The sequence below is a fragment of the Triticum urartu genome, chromosome 1A (assembly GCF_056163025.1).
Source record: "Triticum urartu cultivar PI428250 chromosome 1A, HENAU_Tu73, whole genome shotgun sequence".
In the NCBI taxonomy this organism is placed as follows: domain Eukaryota; kingdom Viridiplantae; phylum Streptophyta; class Magnoliopsida; order Poales; family Poaceae; genus Triticum; species Triticum urartu.
The window spans coordinates 410684511-410698237 of record NC_141873.1 but is presented as its reverse complement, the minus strand read 5'-3'; the positions used below and the strand labels follow the sequence as shown (position 1 = coordinate 410698237).

Here is a 13727-nt window from a genome sequence, read left to right as displayed (position 1 = left end):
GATGACTTGAGCATTCATTGTCATATTGCTTTGCATGATCATATAACTGACATAGTAATTGTGGCTCAGCCACCGTTCATCATTTTTCATACATGTTACGCTAGATCATTGCACATCATGGTACATGCCAGAGGCATTCATATAGAGTCATACTTTTCCATAGGTATCGAGTTCTAATTTTTATTTTCTTTTGAGTTATAAGTAAATAGAAGTGTGATGATCATCATTATCATTTTTAGAGCAGTGCCCTAGTGAGGAAAGGATGATGGAGACTATGATTCCCCCACAAGTTAGGATGAGGCTCCGGACAATGAGAGAGAGAAAATAAAGAAAGAAAAGAAAAGAAGAAAGAAGAAAGAAAAAAAGAAATAAATAAATAAACAAAGAGAGAAGGGGCATTGTTAGTATCCCTTACCACACTTGTGCTCTAAAGTAGCACCATGTTTTTCATATGGAGAGTCTCCTATATTGTCACCTTCATATACTAGTGGGAATTTATCATTATAGGATTAGATGCACGCCCACTTAGTTTTCATATTGAGCTTTCATACACTTATAGGTATTACTGCATTCGTTGCATGGCAATCCCTACTCCTCACGTTGATATCAATCGATGGGCATCTCCATAGCCCGTTGGTTAGCCGCATCGATGTTAGACTTTGTACTTTTTTGTCTTCTCTATATTTACCCCTATCATTATACTCTATTTCACCCTTAGTGCTATATCCATGGCTTGCGCTCATGTATAGCGTGAGAGTTGAAAAAGCTAAAGCGCGTTAAAAAGTGTGAACCAATTGATCGGCTTGTCATCGGGGTTGTGCATGATAAATACTTTGTGTTAAGAAGACATAGCATGAGGAGACTATGATTTTGTAGGGATAGCTGCTACCTCTTGAGCACACGTTGGTTTTCCCTTGAAGAGGAAAGGGTGATGCAGCAAAGCGGCGTAAGTATTTCCCTCAGTTTTTGAGAACCAATGTATCAATCCAGTAGGAGACCACGCGCGAGTCGCCTCGTACCTACACAAACAAATAAGAACCTCGCAACCAACACGATAAAGGGGTTGTCGATACCTTCACGGCCACTTGCAAGAGTGAGATCTGATAGATATAATGATAATAAGATAAATATTTTTGGTATTTTTATGATATAATAGATTGGAAACTTGTATGATGGAAAATAGACCCGGGGGCCATAGGTTTCACTAGTGGCTTCTCTCAAGATAGCATAAGTATTACAGTGGGTGAACAAATTACTGTCGAGCAATTGATAGAAAAGCAAATAATTATGAGAATATCTAGGTATGATCATGTATATAGGCATCACGTCCGTGACAAGTATACCGACTCCTGCCTGCATCTACTACTATTACTCCACACATCGACCGCTATCCAGCATGCATCTAGAGTCTTAAGTTCATAAGAACGGAGTAACACTTTAAGCAAGATAACATGATGTAGTGGGATAAACTCATGCAATATGATATAAACCCCATCTTTTTATCCTCGAGGGCAACAATACAATACGTGTCGTTTCCCCTACTGTCACTGGGATCGAGCACTGCAAGATTGAACCCAAAGCTAAGGACTTCTCCCATTGCAAGAGAGATCAATCTAGTAGGCCAAACCAAACTGATAATTCAAAGAGACTTGCAAAGATAACCAATCATACATAAAAGAATTCAGAGAAGATTCAAATATTTTTCATAGACACTACAAGAAATATGTCAACTTGTGACCCTCACTATTGGCCGCTGAAAGGTCATAGTTTTTCATTTGCGACCTTTTTGTGACCAAAAACAGAAGGTCAAAAGCTGGCGGTCGTAAACTGAAATTAGCGACCTTCTCTGTGTTGGTTGTTGAACCCATGACTTTTTGTTTTGGTCACTGGTTGTCTGCCCAGGCCACGTCGGATCCGACGTGGCAATCTGACGTGGCAAAATCGCGACCAATTGAAAAGGTCGTTGGTTAAAATCAGCCCAGTACAGTTCGCTGTTTTACATGGGCCTGGCCCAACAATTCAGCCCACTTATATTTTTTCCTGACAATTTTTAATAGCTACATGTGCCTAGCAAGCAATTCGGCCTTTTTATTTTCTGGGTCATGGCCTTTTTGTCTCAACAATTACTTTTTTTAAGACAGATCCAATAGTCAAATGGGTCCTAATTGAGTGGGTCCCAATGGTCAGGGTCAGATTCTTCAGATTTCAATTTTCTAATAAATAAAAACAAATATTTAAATCAGAACAGATTTAAAAGAGAAGTAATACTTCAAACAGATAAAATAGCCAAATTTGGTACATTACAATCAAACATAGTTCACACCACGTTTATAATCGAACATACTTCACATTAGGTTTACAGCCACCAAGAACACAACTAAATTGAGTGTTTCAACTAAATATCTATAAAAGTATAACTAGCTCCAATGAGCTAGAACTAAATGCTTCTTCACTTCTTCATCCTAGAGCTTGCGACGAAACATGAGCGAACGCCAACATCTACATGTTATAGAGCAAAAAATGGTTAGGGATAAAATAAAAAGCAATCAATGAAACAAAACAGGACTGCACCATATCACAGGAAGTTCCATATGAGCTAGAATATGGCCAACTGCACTATGGACTGCTCATACATGGATATATGCCTACTAATATTAACATACTGATCTAATACAGAGCATAGGCATCATGCATACCCTAAGCATATACAAACAGATGATATTCAAGATGATGTGCGGCATATGCAAAATAAATCAAGAAACTACAACACGGAACAGGAAACCGAGCCTCAAAGTGTTCACTTGTCATGTTTTGTCCGCCATTTTGAGATCGACACACACCAAGCAAACAAACATGATTGCTTTATTCCTTTTGAATTAAAATAGGAATATAGTGTTCCACGTTATAATACAACATCATCAGGATTAAAACAACACATTTATAGTCAGAGTGCTAGATGAGACAAATATCAATTGAAACCAACTAGAATAGGTGAGCCAGGGATAAGTAGCAGCAGGAAAATAATGGTACATTCACAACTTCAGTTCAGGAAAATATCACCACATGTACAAGTATACAGGCAGCAATAGTATCATTGAGTATAGCAAAACAACAGCTTGACCCATATAAGTCACAGCTCTAAAGAAAGAAAGAAAGAAAGAAAGAAAGAACAAGTTTAGCTAGCTATGTATTCATAGTTGAGAGCTAAGCAATTTGTTTGTTTATGCTGTAACTGACAGACCTAGTACAAGAAACAAGCAAAGTGAAACAGTATTGACCAATTCGATGGCAATACAAGCTAAGCAACTTAGCTAGTAGGTGACCATCGAATCCATGATGCAGCAGCAGGTGCAAATATGATATGATGTGAAGAAGAAGCTAGCTGGAGAGGTTGGGGATGAAACCAAAATTACAAACCATTGTCGCACCTCATATCACCATTGTTTTATCGTTTTATAAGCAACTGGAAACTATGCAGAGAGCAGTCTGGACAGTAAAAGAATTATCAAGCAGAGCAAAACAGCAGCGTGGCCATCAACTCATAGCCCTGAAGAAAGAAAGAACCAATAGGGTCAGCTACTTATTTATTCAGAATTGAGAGTTGAGCAATCATCAGAAAACTAAAGATACTGCTTAGCTAACTAAATAACACATTATTCAGTCACACGGTATAATTCTGACTATAATATAAGCAAAGAACTAAAGACACTACGTACTTAGAACTCAACTAAAAGTGAGAATGATTTATGCAAACATTCTGATTTTATTTGTTTATATTAGTAAAAACAAGTCTATCAGGTAAGATCAAGAACACGAATACTAACACAGACATATCTTCCTTTATGTGAACAAGTGTGCTTTCTTCATTAATTAGTAGTAACTGTTCCATGCTAATACAAGCACACGCCCTGGCCAGCTGGCCTATCGAAGTCTGAATCTAATTAAATCGCACCATGGACGTGTCATATCACCAAGGCAAGTACTAGTAAATCTTTGCACCATTTTTCAGATAGATAAAAATGTAGTTGTACTCATCCTAACTAGCATTGTGTAGCAGCGCTAGAAGAAAGGAGGTTTTCAGTATACTACATGGCGTGTCAAAAAAATTCCAGATTTCTATTCTGTTATTTCCAAGTATCAAACACAAGCTACAGAACGAATCACATAACTGCTATAGTGATTCTATCCAGATTCTGAAACCATGTGGAAGTATAAATGGATCTTCAATAGCCATTATTTAAACTGATCAGAATTGCAAAAGGAGGTGACTATTTGCATATTTAAACTCATAACTAAAGGGAGGAGGGGAGCAAGGTGGCCACCGTGGTTGTGGGTGACAGTCGCTGGCTCAACTTTGTCCAAGTGAAGGCAATCTGGAGTCTGAAGAAACTTTCAGCATTTGAAAAACTGCAACGTGAGTATGCAGGTATCCTTTTGCTGAATGTTGAACCATTTAGATCGTTAACTGACGCTGAAGAACAAAAACAGCATGTAAAATGCCACCATCGGATCAGAACTCACGTAAACCTACAGACCAGGAAAATGCATCACAAGTTGTATGCTCACCTTGTCACATAAACTTACAGACTAGATCAGCACGGCAGCGGTTGCTCATCCGCCATGCCTTTGAAGACGAGGAACCTGAGCAACTCAAACTTGAAGTATATGAAGCTCCCCTTACTGTGCGTGAAGTAGCAATCGAAGCTGCAGCCCACCACGCACTGCCACCCCAGGCCATGGATCGTGTCGAACTCCTGCAGTGTAGCCGTCCAAATCAGATCCAATCATTCGGCAGCACTTGCGTAGATAACTGTTGATTCATGTTCAAGTACATCGTTATTTCTCTTGCAAGACTGTCTCTAGCTTGTTACTTGCAGATTCAGAGGCTATAGATTTGGGGGCGGTATTGGCAAGTTTCTCACCTTCTTGATGTGCACCGCGATGCTCCGGCAGTCGAGGACGTTGAAGCGGTCGAGTGCCCTGGACGCCGCCGGCGTGGCCTACAGCTGCATCTTGGCTGGCATGTTGGTGTCCTCCACCGTCGCCTTCCCTTCCAGCATCCCGCTCGCTCGAGTGGATCAACAGCCGCGCGCATGGACCGGAGGTTGGGGGTGAACAGCCGCTACAAGCACAGAGAGTGAGAGAGGGGGATAGAGGTGAACCACCACCATACCAAATCAAGAAAAAAAACTAAAATCTGAGAGGGGAGATGGGTCGGACCTTGAGGGGCAGAGGGAGATTTGGGAGACCGTGATGGATTTGGGAGGGGGAGACCATCCTGGTCGCCATGGGTGGGCTCGCCGGAGAGGAGATTGCCTGCTGCTAGCGTGCGTCCTTGCAGGTTGACGAAGAACCGGTCGTCCTCGAGCAGATCAAGGCCATCCCGGAGATGGATCGGCGCTTGAGGGTTCGGGATTCACCGGAGCAGCGCCGGATCGAGTTGGAGGCGACCGAAACCCTAGCCACCACGGGCTAGGGATTCGGGCTCCCCCTGCCATGGCCATGGCCACGGGGTAGGAGTTGGGCTTGAGCTAGTAGCTGCTGGGTTGGATCTAGAGGCCACCGGCGGGGCTGGTTGAGAGGAGGTCGCCGCCGGCAGGTGGCATCGGGGGAGAGGATTGGATCGAATCGTGGGAGGTGCAGCATCGCGACAGAGAAGACTTGGAAGGGGAGAGGAGGAGAAGGGAGCGAGGAAAGAAAGGAGGCGGGGTGGATGGAAAATGACTTAGGGTTTCAGAGTTAGTGTGGAAGGGTTGAGGACGGTCGTTGGATCCGCGAGCATCCGACGGCGTATGATGCACGATCCGCGTGAGACGTCCACGGACTAATCAGAATGCAGTATGATGTTGTGACCATCTAAATAGGTCATAGTTGCCTAAAAATAATGCATTAAAATCATGTCAGCTATTTTATGACTTGAGAAATTCAAAACAAAAATGGAAAACCTTCTCATTGTGTCACCAAAATGTGAACAAGTTTTCAGAAAAAAAATAAAAAACATGAAAAAAGATAAATATCTTTAAAAAGGTGTCGTGAGACATGAGTTTTTTTTGGCAAAAAAGACATTTTTCCACTTTTCGGGTGCCCGAATTGAGTTCTTTTTGTGAAGGACCTACCATATATTTGTTGCAAAATTGGACCAAATCAATTTTCTAAAATACTAGGCCATATTTGATTCACAATTGACCAAATGGTTGGGTGTCAAAAGCCTTGATCCACCTCTGGTGAAAAAGAGAAATTCCCGCCGATTCAGCAGGAAGCGGGTCAAACTTGAACTGCAGCTGCCTCATAGTTTGCTCTTTATTTTATCAAAAAATCATTTCTAGATACATAAGTATCTATTTAATCAGAGAAACATCAAAAGTTTTCCGAGATTCAACCACTAGCTAGGCACGGTCAAACCCACCGTTTTGATCGCATTTCTAAATGGGCATAAAAAATTAAAAAAAAATCAAAAAATTGGAAAACCTTCGCATTGTGTCATTATATGTGACCAAGTTTCCAGGAAAAATAATAAACTTGTAATACGACAATTATTTTAAAAAAGTGTTCTCAGAAATGAGCTATCATGCGTGAAGATTCATGACTTTCAAGCCAAATGATCAATCTTATGGCCACATTCATGGCATAGTTTGTTCAAATGATCTCATATTGTGCACAATGGTGCATCTTGGAATTCCAAACAATGTTTCCTAAGGGAGTTTTTATTTTCTTTGCATGGAAAATTCATTTTCCATTTTCTGAGTGCCCGAATTGAGTTCTTTTTGTGAAGGACCTACCATATATTTGTTGCAAAATTGGACCAAATAATTTTTCTAAAATATTAGGCCATATTTAATGCATAATTGACAAAATGGTTGGGTGTCAAAAGTTTTGATCCACCACTTGTGAAAAAGAAAAATTTCTGCGGATTCAGCAGGAAGCGGGTCAATTTTGAACTGCATCTACCTTACAGTTTGCTCTTTATTTTTCCAAAAATCATTTCTAGTTATATAAGTATCTATTTAATCAGACATACATGGTTTGGTGGCGATACATCGAGGTTTGGATGGTGGACGAGGGCCCCAACTCCAGAGCGCGTAAACTCGCATGCCCGCCGCGTGGTCACCGCATGACTGTGGCATTGCCATGTGTTCTGGGCGGCCTAGGCATGTCTAGGGGGTTCGGTACTCCTCAGGCAGGTGCTAGGAATAAAATTACAACATAAGATTCTCACAAGGAGACCGAACTATGCTCAAACATGAATTAGCAGCCAAGTGTTTGATTAGCGATACGGGGAATGCACATAGCCAATGGGCGTGAGTTTTGGCTGAGGATGAGCATCTACTAAGAAGACTGTCTTCACAATTTTTTAGCTCAAAAGGAGGAGCCTAGGTGGTACTTGCTTTGCAAAGTACCACACTGGACAGAAATATGAATGTTGAAGCTGGGCTCAAAATAATGAATGGATTGAGCTGAAATTTGGTGGGGGTGGTTATTTGGGCATAGGAAAGCATTGTAGAAAATTGATACCACTTGGACATGCCAAAGTGGTACTTCCTTCACAATGCTATTCCCTGCACAAAAACTTGGGAAAATTAGCGAGAGAAATTGGATAAATGAAATGAGATCAAATTTGGTGTAGGTAAGTTACATAGGTATGGTCATGCTCTGGTAAATTTTCAGATCATTTGGGTAAGCCTTTCTAGTACTTACTTCACAAAGCTACACTCGAGATAGAAACTTTGGAAATTTCCTGAGAAAGATTTACTAGGAAAATGGAGCTGAATATTATCATGTGGCAATGATTTGGGTATGGAAGAGTGCCAAAAAATTTGAGGGTAATAGGAGGGATCTGGATAACACTTGCTTTGCAATGTGCCAATCTGGCCATAAAATATAAATTGAACCTGGGCTCACATAGATGATTTGACTGAGCTGCAATTTGGAGGAGGGTGATAATTTTGGCATATGAAGGAACTGTATAAATTTCATGTCATTTGGATATATAAAAATGGTACTTCCTTCACAATGCTTCTAGGTGGAAAAAAACTTTGGAAATTTACCGAGGAAGATTTACTCAGCAAATGGAGCTGAATTTTGTCACGACAAAATGATTTGGATACGAAAGAGTGCCCAAAATTTTTGAGGGAAATCAAGAATATATAAATAGCACTTCCTTCACAAAGTATTGTTGTGAACAGAATAGGAAAATGAATATTGTTGAATTATTTTTGAACTAGGCAAGGAAGGATTTTTACATATTTGACGAAGATATGACCCAAAGAATTTATGAGATTTTTTGGGGAATTTTGGGAATGACGGAAATATAGGTTGCTTCACAACCTATGGCAAAAATTGACACATGGACATGACACATAGGCAGAACTGATGAGATGGCGCCTAGTCATCACAACCCACCACAATTTACAAGGCTATGACCATCTATATTGGTCGTTAACAACTAGAGATAAGGCAGCGGACCAACGCTGTTTGCTTTATGACCATTTCGTGTAAGGAAATTATGACCTTTCTGACCAAAATGGTCGTTATAGTTTAGGGTTTGGAGCCCCCCGAACAGCTTTTAACCAATTGGTCTGAAATGGTCATAGATCTATGACCAATTCTTCTAGGGTCACTGATAGAAGGTCACCAGTTGACATATTTCTTGTAGTGAGATAGTCTTGATCATAAACCCACAATTCATCAGATCTCGACAAACACACCGCAAAAGAAGATTACATCAAATAGATCTCCAAGAGAATCGAGGAGAACTTTGTATTGAGATCCAAACAGAGAGAACAAGCCATCTAGCTAATAACTAGATCTGAGGTAAACTACTCACACATCACCGGAGGGGCCATGGAGTTGATGTAGAGGCCCTCCGTGATCAATGCCCCCTCCGACGGAGCTCCAGAAAAGGCCCCGAGATGGGATCTCTTGGGTACAGAAGGTTGCGGCGGTGGAAATAGGGTTTCGTGGTGCTCCTGGATGTTTTCAGGGTGCGTAGGTATATATAGGAGGAAGTAGGTCGGTGGAGCCACGAGGGGCCCATGAGGGGGGAGGGCGCGCCCGCTGCCTCGTGGCCACCTTGTTGGTTGCATGACTGTAACGCCCTCGATGCGGCTATATCTCCCATGTGTCGAAGCACGACTTAGAGGCATAACCGCATTGAAAGCAATGTCGCAAGTGAGGTAATCTTCACACAACCCATGTAATACATAAGGGAAAGACATACGTAGTTGGCTTACAATCGCCACTTCACACAAATACATAAATAAAGCATTACATCAACCAGTTACAAACAAGGCCCGACTACGGAGCCAAAATAAAAGAAGACTACCCCAAATGCTACACAGATCCCCGATCGACCCCAACTGGGCTCCACTACTGATCGACTAGAACGAAACAACATAAAGGACAAGATCTTCATCGAGCTCCTCCTGGCCTTGGTTGCGTCATCTGCACAGACTCATCGGCACCTGCAAGCTGGTTTTGGAAGTATCTGTGAGTCACGGGGACTCAGCAATCTCGCACCCTCGCGATCAAGACTATTTAAGCTTATAGGTAAGGCAAGATATGAGGTGGAGCTGCAGCAAGCGACTAGCATATATGGTGGCTAACATACGCAAATGAGAGCGAGAAGAGAAGGCAAAGCACGGTCGATACAACTATGATCAAGAAGTGATCCTAGAACAACCTACGTCAAGCATAACTCCAACAACTGTGTTCACTTCCCGGACTCCGCCGGAAAGAGACCATCACGGCTACACACGCGGTTGATGCATTTTAAATAAGGTCAACTTCAGGTTTTCTACAACCGGACATTAACAAATTCCCATATGCCCATAACCGCGGGCACGGCTTTCGAAAGTTCAAATCCCTACAGGGGTGTCCCAATTTAGCCCATCACAAGCTCTCACGGTCAACGAAGGAATATACCTTCTAGCGGGAAGACCCGATCAGACTCGGAATCCCGGTTACAAGACATTTCGACAGGGTAAAACTAAACCAGCAACACCGCCCGAATGTGCCGACAAATCCCGATAGGAGCTGCACATATCTCTTTCTCAGGGCACACTCAGATTGTCCAAACTTCCGGTGGGCCAGCCCAGAGTTGCCCCTGGTGGCCACTGGCGGCTGACAGTTTGGACCAACACTCAGAGGAGCACTGGCCCGGGGGGGGGGGGGGGGGGGGTTAAAATAATGATGACCCTCAGGAGCGCGACTCCCAAGGGAAAGGAAAAGGCTAGGTGGCAAATGGTAAAACCAATGTTGGGCATTGCTGGAGGAGTTTTACTCAAGGCGAACTATCAAGGGGTTCCCATAATAGCCCAACCGCGTAAGGAACGCAAAATCCGGAAACATAACACCGATATGACGGAAACTAGGGTGGCAAGAGTGGAACAAAACACCAGGCATAAGGCCGAGCCTTCCACCCTTTACCAAGTATATAGATGCATTAATTAAATAAGATATATTGTGATATCCCAACAAGAAAACATGTTCCAACAAGGAACATCATCTCCATGTTCCAACGAGGAACAAACTTCAATCTTCACCTGCAACTAACAACGCTATAAGAGGGGCTGAGCAAAGCGGTAACATAGCCAAACAACGGTTTGCTAGGACAAGGTGGGTTAGAGGCTTGGTTCAACAATATGGGAGGCATGTTAAGCAAGTGGTAGGTATCGTAGCATAGGCATAGCAAAAGAGCGAGCAACTAGCAAGCAAAGATAGAAGTGATTTCGAGGGTATGGTCATCTTGCCTGAAATCCCGCAAGGAAGAAGAACGAGTCCATGAAGAAGACAAACAGACGTAGACGAACGTGTCCTCACAAATGCGACGTTACCGGAACCAACCCGAAGAAGCAAACACCGGAAAGAAGCACACAACATAGTAAACAACCACCACATAAGCATGACATGATGCACAACCAAATATGATGCATGTCCGGATTAATGAGGCCTGGCATGGCAAAGTGCACAAGCAATCCTACAAATTAAGTGGAGCTCAATATGCAACTCCGTTGCATATTGACGGAACACCACATCAATTATTTAGTTCACTCTCGGTTAGGTACTCAACAATATTAAAAGTTAGTTAACATGGAAATAGGTGAAGCATAACAAAACTATACTATCTAAACAATTTAAATGGGGCCGGATATAACAAACAACAAATCCGGTAAATCCCCATATGCATTTAGCAATTTAATGCAACAACAATTTAAACATTTTAATTGTTGTTATCATGATGCGGATGACATGAACAAGTTTATGCAATTCTTATTAAAAGTTGACAAGAGCATTATGAAGCATTTGTCCCCGTGGTGGAAAGGAAAGGGGTGCCACGGCAACGATACGAAAATGGTGCCACGGCAGCGTTTCGGTTCTGGTAACTCGATTGAGATACCGATGCAAAGGAGAAGTGTGCGGATGCGTGAAAAAGATGGTGGGGCGCTCCCGGATTCCGAGTGTCCCACGAGTTGGCGACAAGGAAACGAGTGACAATTTGGACATGGTGCAAACACGAGCATCTCAAACATCGCAAGCATTCGTTCACGGACGTTGTCTCGGGGTTATACCTTTGAAGCGTGCATTATCGGAACGGATCGAGTTCGGTGGTAGGGGTACACGTGTTGAAGGGGAAGTAGTTGTTCACGGGTCGTCGTGGGAAGTAGCGGTTCACGCGACGGTAGTTGAACTTGACGTTTGTGTTACACGAGTCTTCGGCGACGGTAGAGGTACAAACGTTCTCGCGGTACTTGGGTCGTCGTGGAACTTGGCGCTTGTGGTATTGATAGCTCGAAGGGGTACTTGGCGTGTTCGAGGTGTCCGGCCGTAGTGGTACTTGGTGATACGGGTAGTCGAACTTGACGAAAAATGGGTCTCCTCGGGAACTTGATGCATCCGAATTCTTCGGGTTTGTAGTAGTACTTGGCGGGTCATCATGTAGATGTACTTTCGAGAGGAAACTTGGCGCGTTCAAAAATCTTCGGGGTTTGTCATTGGACTTGGCGGTGCTAGTCTTCTCGGTTCAACAGTGATATGCAAAGGCCAAAACAATACATCTGAAAGCCGCAGGGTTATAGTCGTCTTGCTCCGGGTGTTGCAACTGTGGTGGAGGTCATCCATGGAGGGGCGCTAGTTTCCACAGAAGGGCCACGCCACGGGGCTTAGCGAGGGAGGCGGCGCGCAGGAAGAGCAGCTGCAGCAGCACATCATCGCTGCAGACACAGGAGGAGGAAGGCCATGGCAGAGGAGGAGCTTGTGCATGGGAGGGAGCAGCAAGGCATCGCTGGAGGGAGGAGGCACAAGAGGTCGAGACCATGGCAACTCGGCGACGGCACACGGAGGAAGAACAACTCCGGTGGTGGCTGTTCTCGCTAGGGAGGCGGAGCTCCTGCAAAACGACGGCGGCACGGCTGAGAAGATGGACGGCGGAGGTGCTCAAGACACTTAAGGGCGCGGGGGCGCGATGGAGCTCGGCGGGGTTGAGGACGACTGGTCCGGGCGGCGAAGGAGGCTCGGCCATGGAGACTTGGCGCGTCGCGTGGGACTTGGGGCGCCGGAGGACGACGTCTGCGGGCGCAGGGCCTTGCTGGTGGCCCCGTGGACGTGACGGTGGTGAGGAGGCCAGCGGGGGTCCAGCCTGGATCCCTGGATCGAAGGAGGAGGGAGGCTGAGGGGATCGAGCGGGGCTGCGAGGGAGATGGGGGAGTCGGGCTTCGCTCCTCTGTGCGTGCGTGGTGAGAGTGGCGGCGGTAGACAAGAACGAGAGAGAGAGAGATGGGGATCGAGTGGAGGGGATCGGGGCAGCTAGGGTTAGAGCAGGCTGGGCCTTAGAGGCCGGCCCAGTATAGAGGGGCTGCGCCTAGGGGGGGGCGCCAGCTGGGCCTAGAAGGAGAATGGGCCTGCTGCTCTCTCTCACTCCTCTCTGATTTGCTTTAACAAAAAAACAAATAGAGAGAAGAAAAATAAATAAAGAGAGGGTTAGGGAAAGAATATTTCAGAAAAAAAATATTCTTGGAGCGCCGGAACTTTGCACAAATAGAATAAAATGGTTTGGCACTATTTTAGAGATAGAAAAATAATTCAAGTTTGAATTAGATTCAAGCTTGAGCCATTTTTGAATCCAACCAAAACAAGTCCAAAGGATCTGAAAATTGGAGGAGGTGTTCCTGGCACGGTCTAGAATTTATAGGAAAAGAATGGACATTATAGAGAAGGGGAAAATGGAACTATCAAAAGACAGGAAATAGAAGGAAAGGAGAAAGAGATGATGCATGGGACGAAGGCATGGGGAAATATTTGCAAGTGTGTTCATGGGTGATTCCGAAAATGGAATATTTAATATAGCTCCCTAATATCGGGCGGATATGTTATAAAGAGAACACACCATGTGAATTCCCTCAATTTAAATGGACCGAAGATCCATACGATTTATTTAGTCGACTTGAGATGCAAAGATTAATGACATGATGGCATGATGACATGATGCAATGATGAATGCAAAGAACCAAACAAGTCACACGATGGAACCCGGAAACCCTGGAAGGCATCTGAAGCTCCGGTCTTGGGGCATCACAACACTCCACCACTACGAGAGGATCTCGTCCCGAGATCTAGAATGGCACCGGAGGGAAAAAAGGAAGAGAAAGAGAAGAGGTAAAACTAAGTTGCTTCTTTGACGAATGACTGAAACCAAAGAACCTTGCGAGGTTGAACAAATTCGAGACAGAATA

The 13727-nt window shown here is 43.9% G+C and overlaps 1 pseudogene; it reads right to left on the bottom strand.

The window, feature by feature from the left end:
• Window positions 1-4592: 4592 nt before the first annotated feature.
• On the bottom strand, window positions 4593-5060 carry LOC125534987 (uncharacterized; annotated as a pseudogene).
• Between the last annotated feature and the right edge of the window lie 8667 nt (window positions 5061-13727).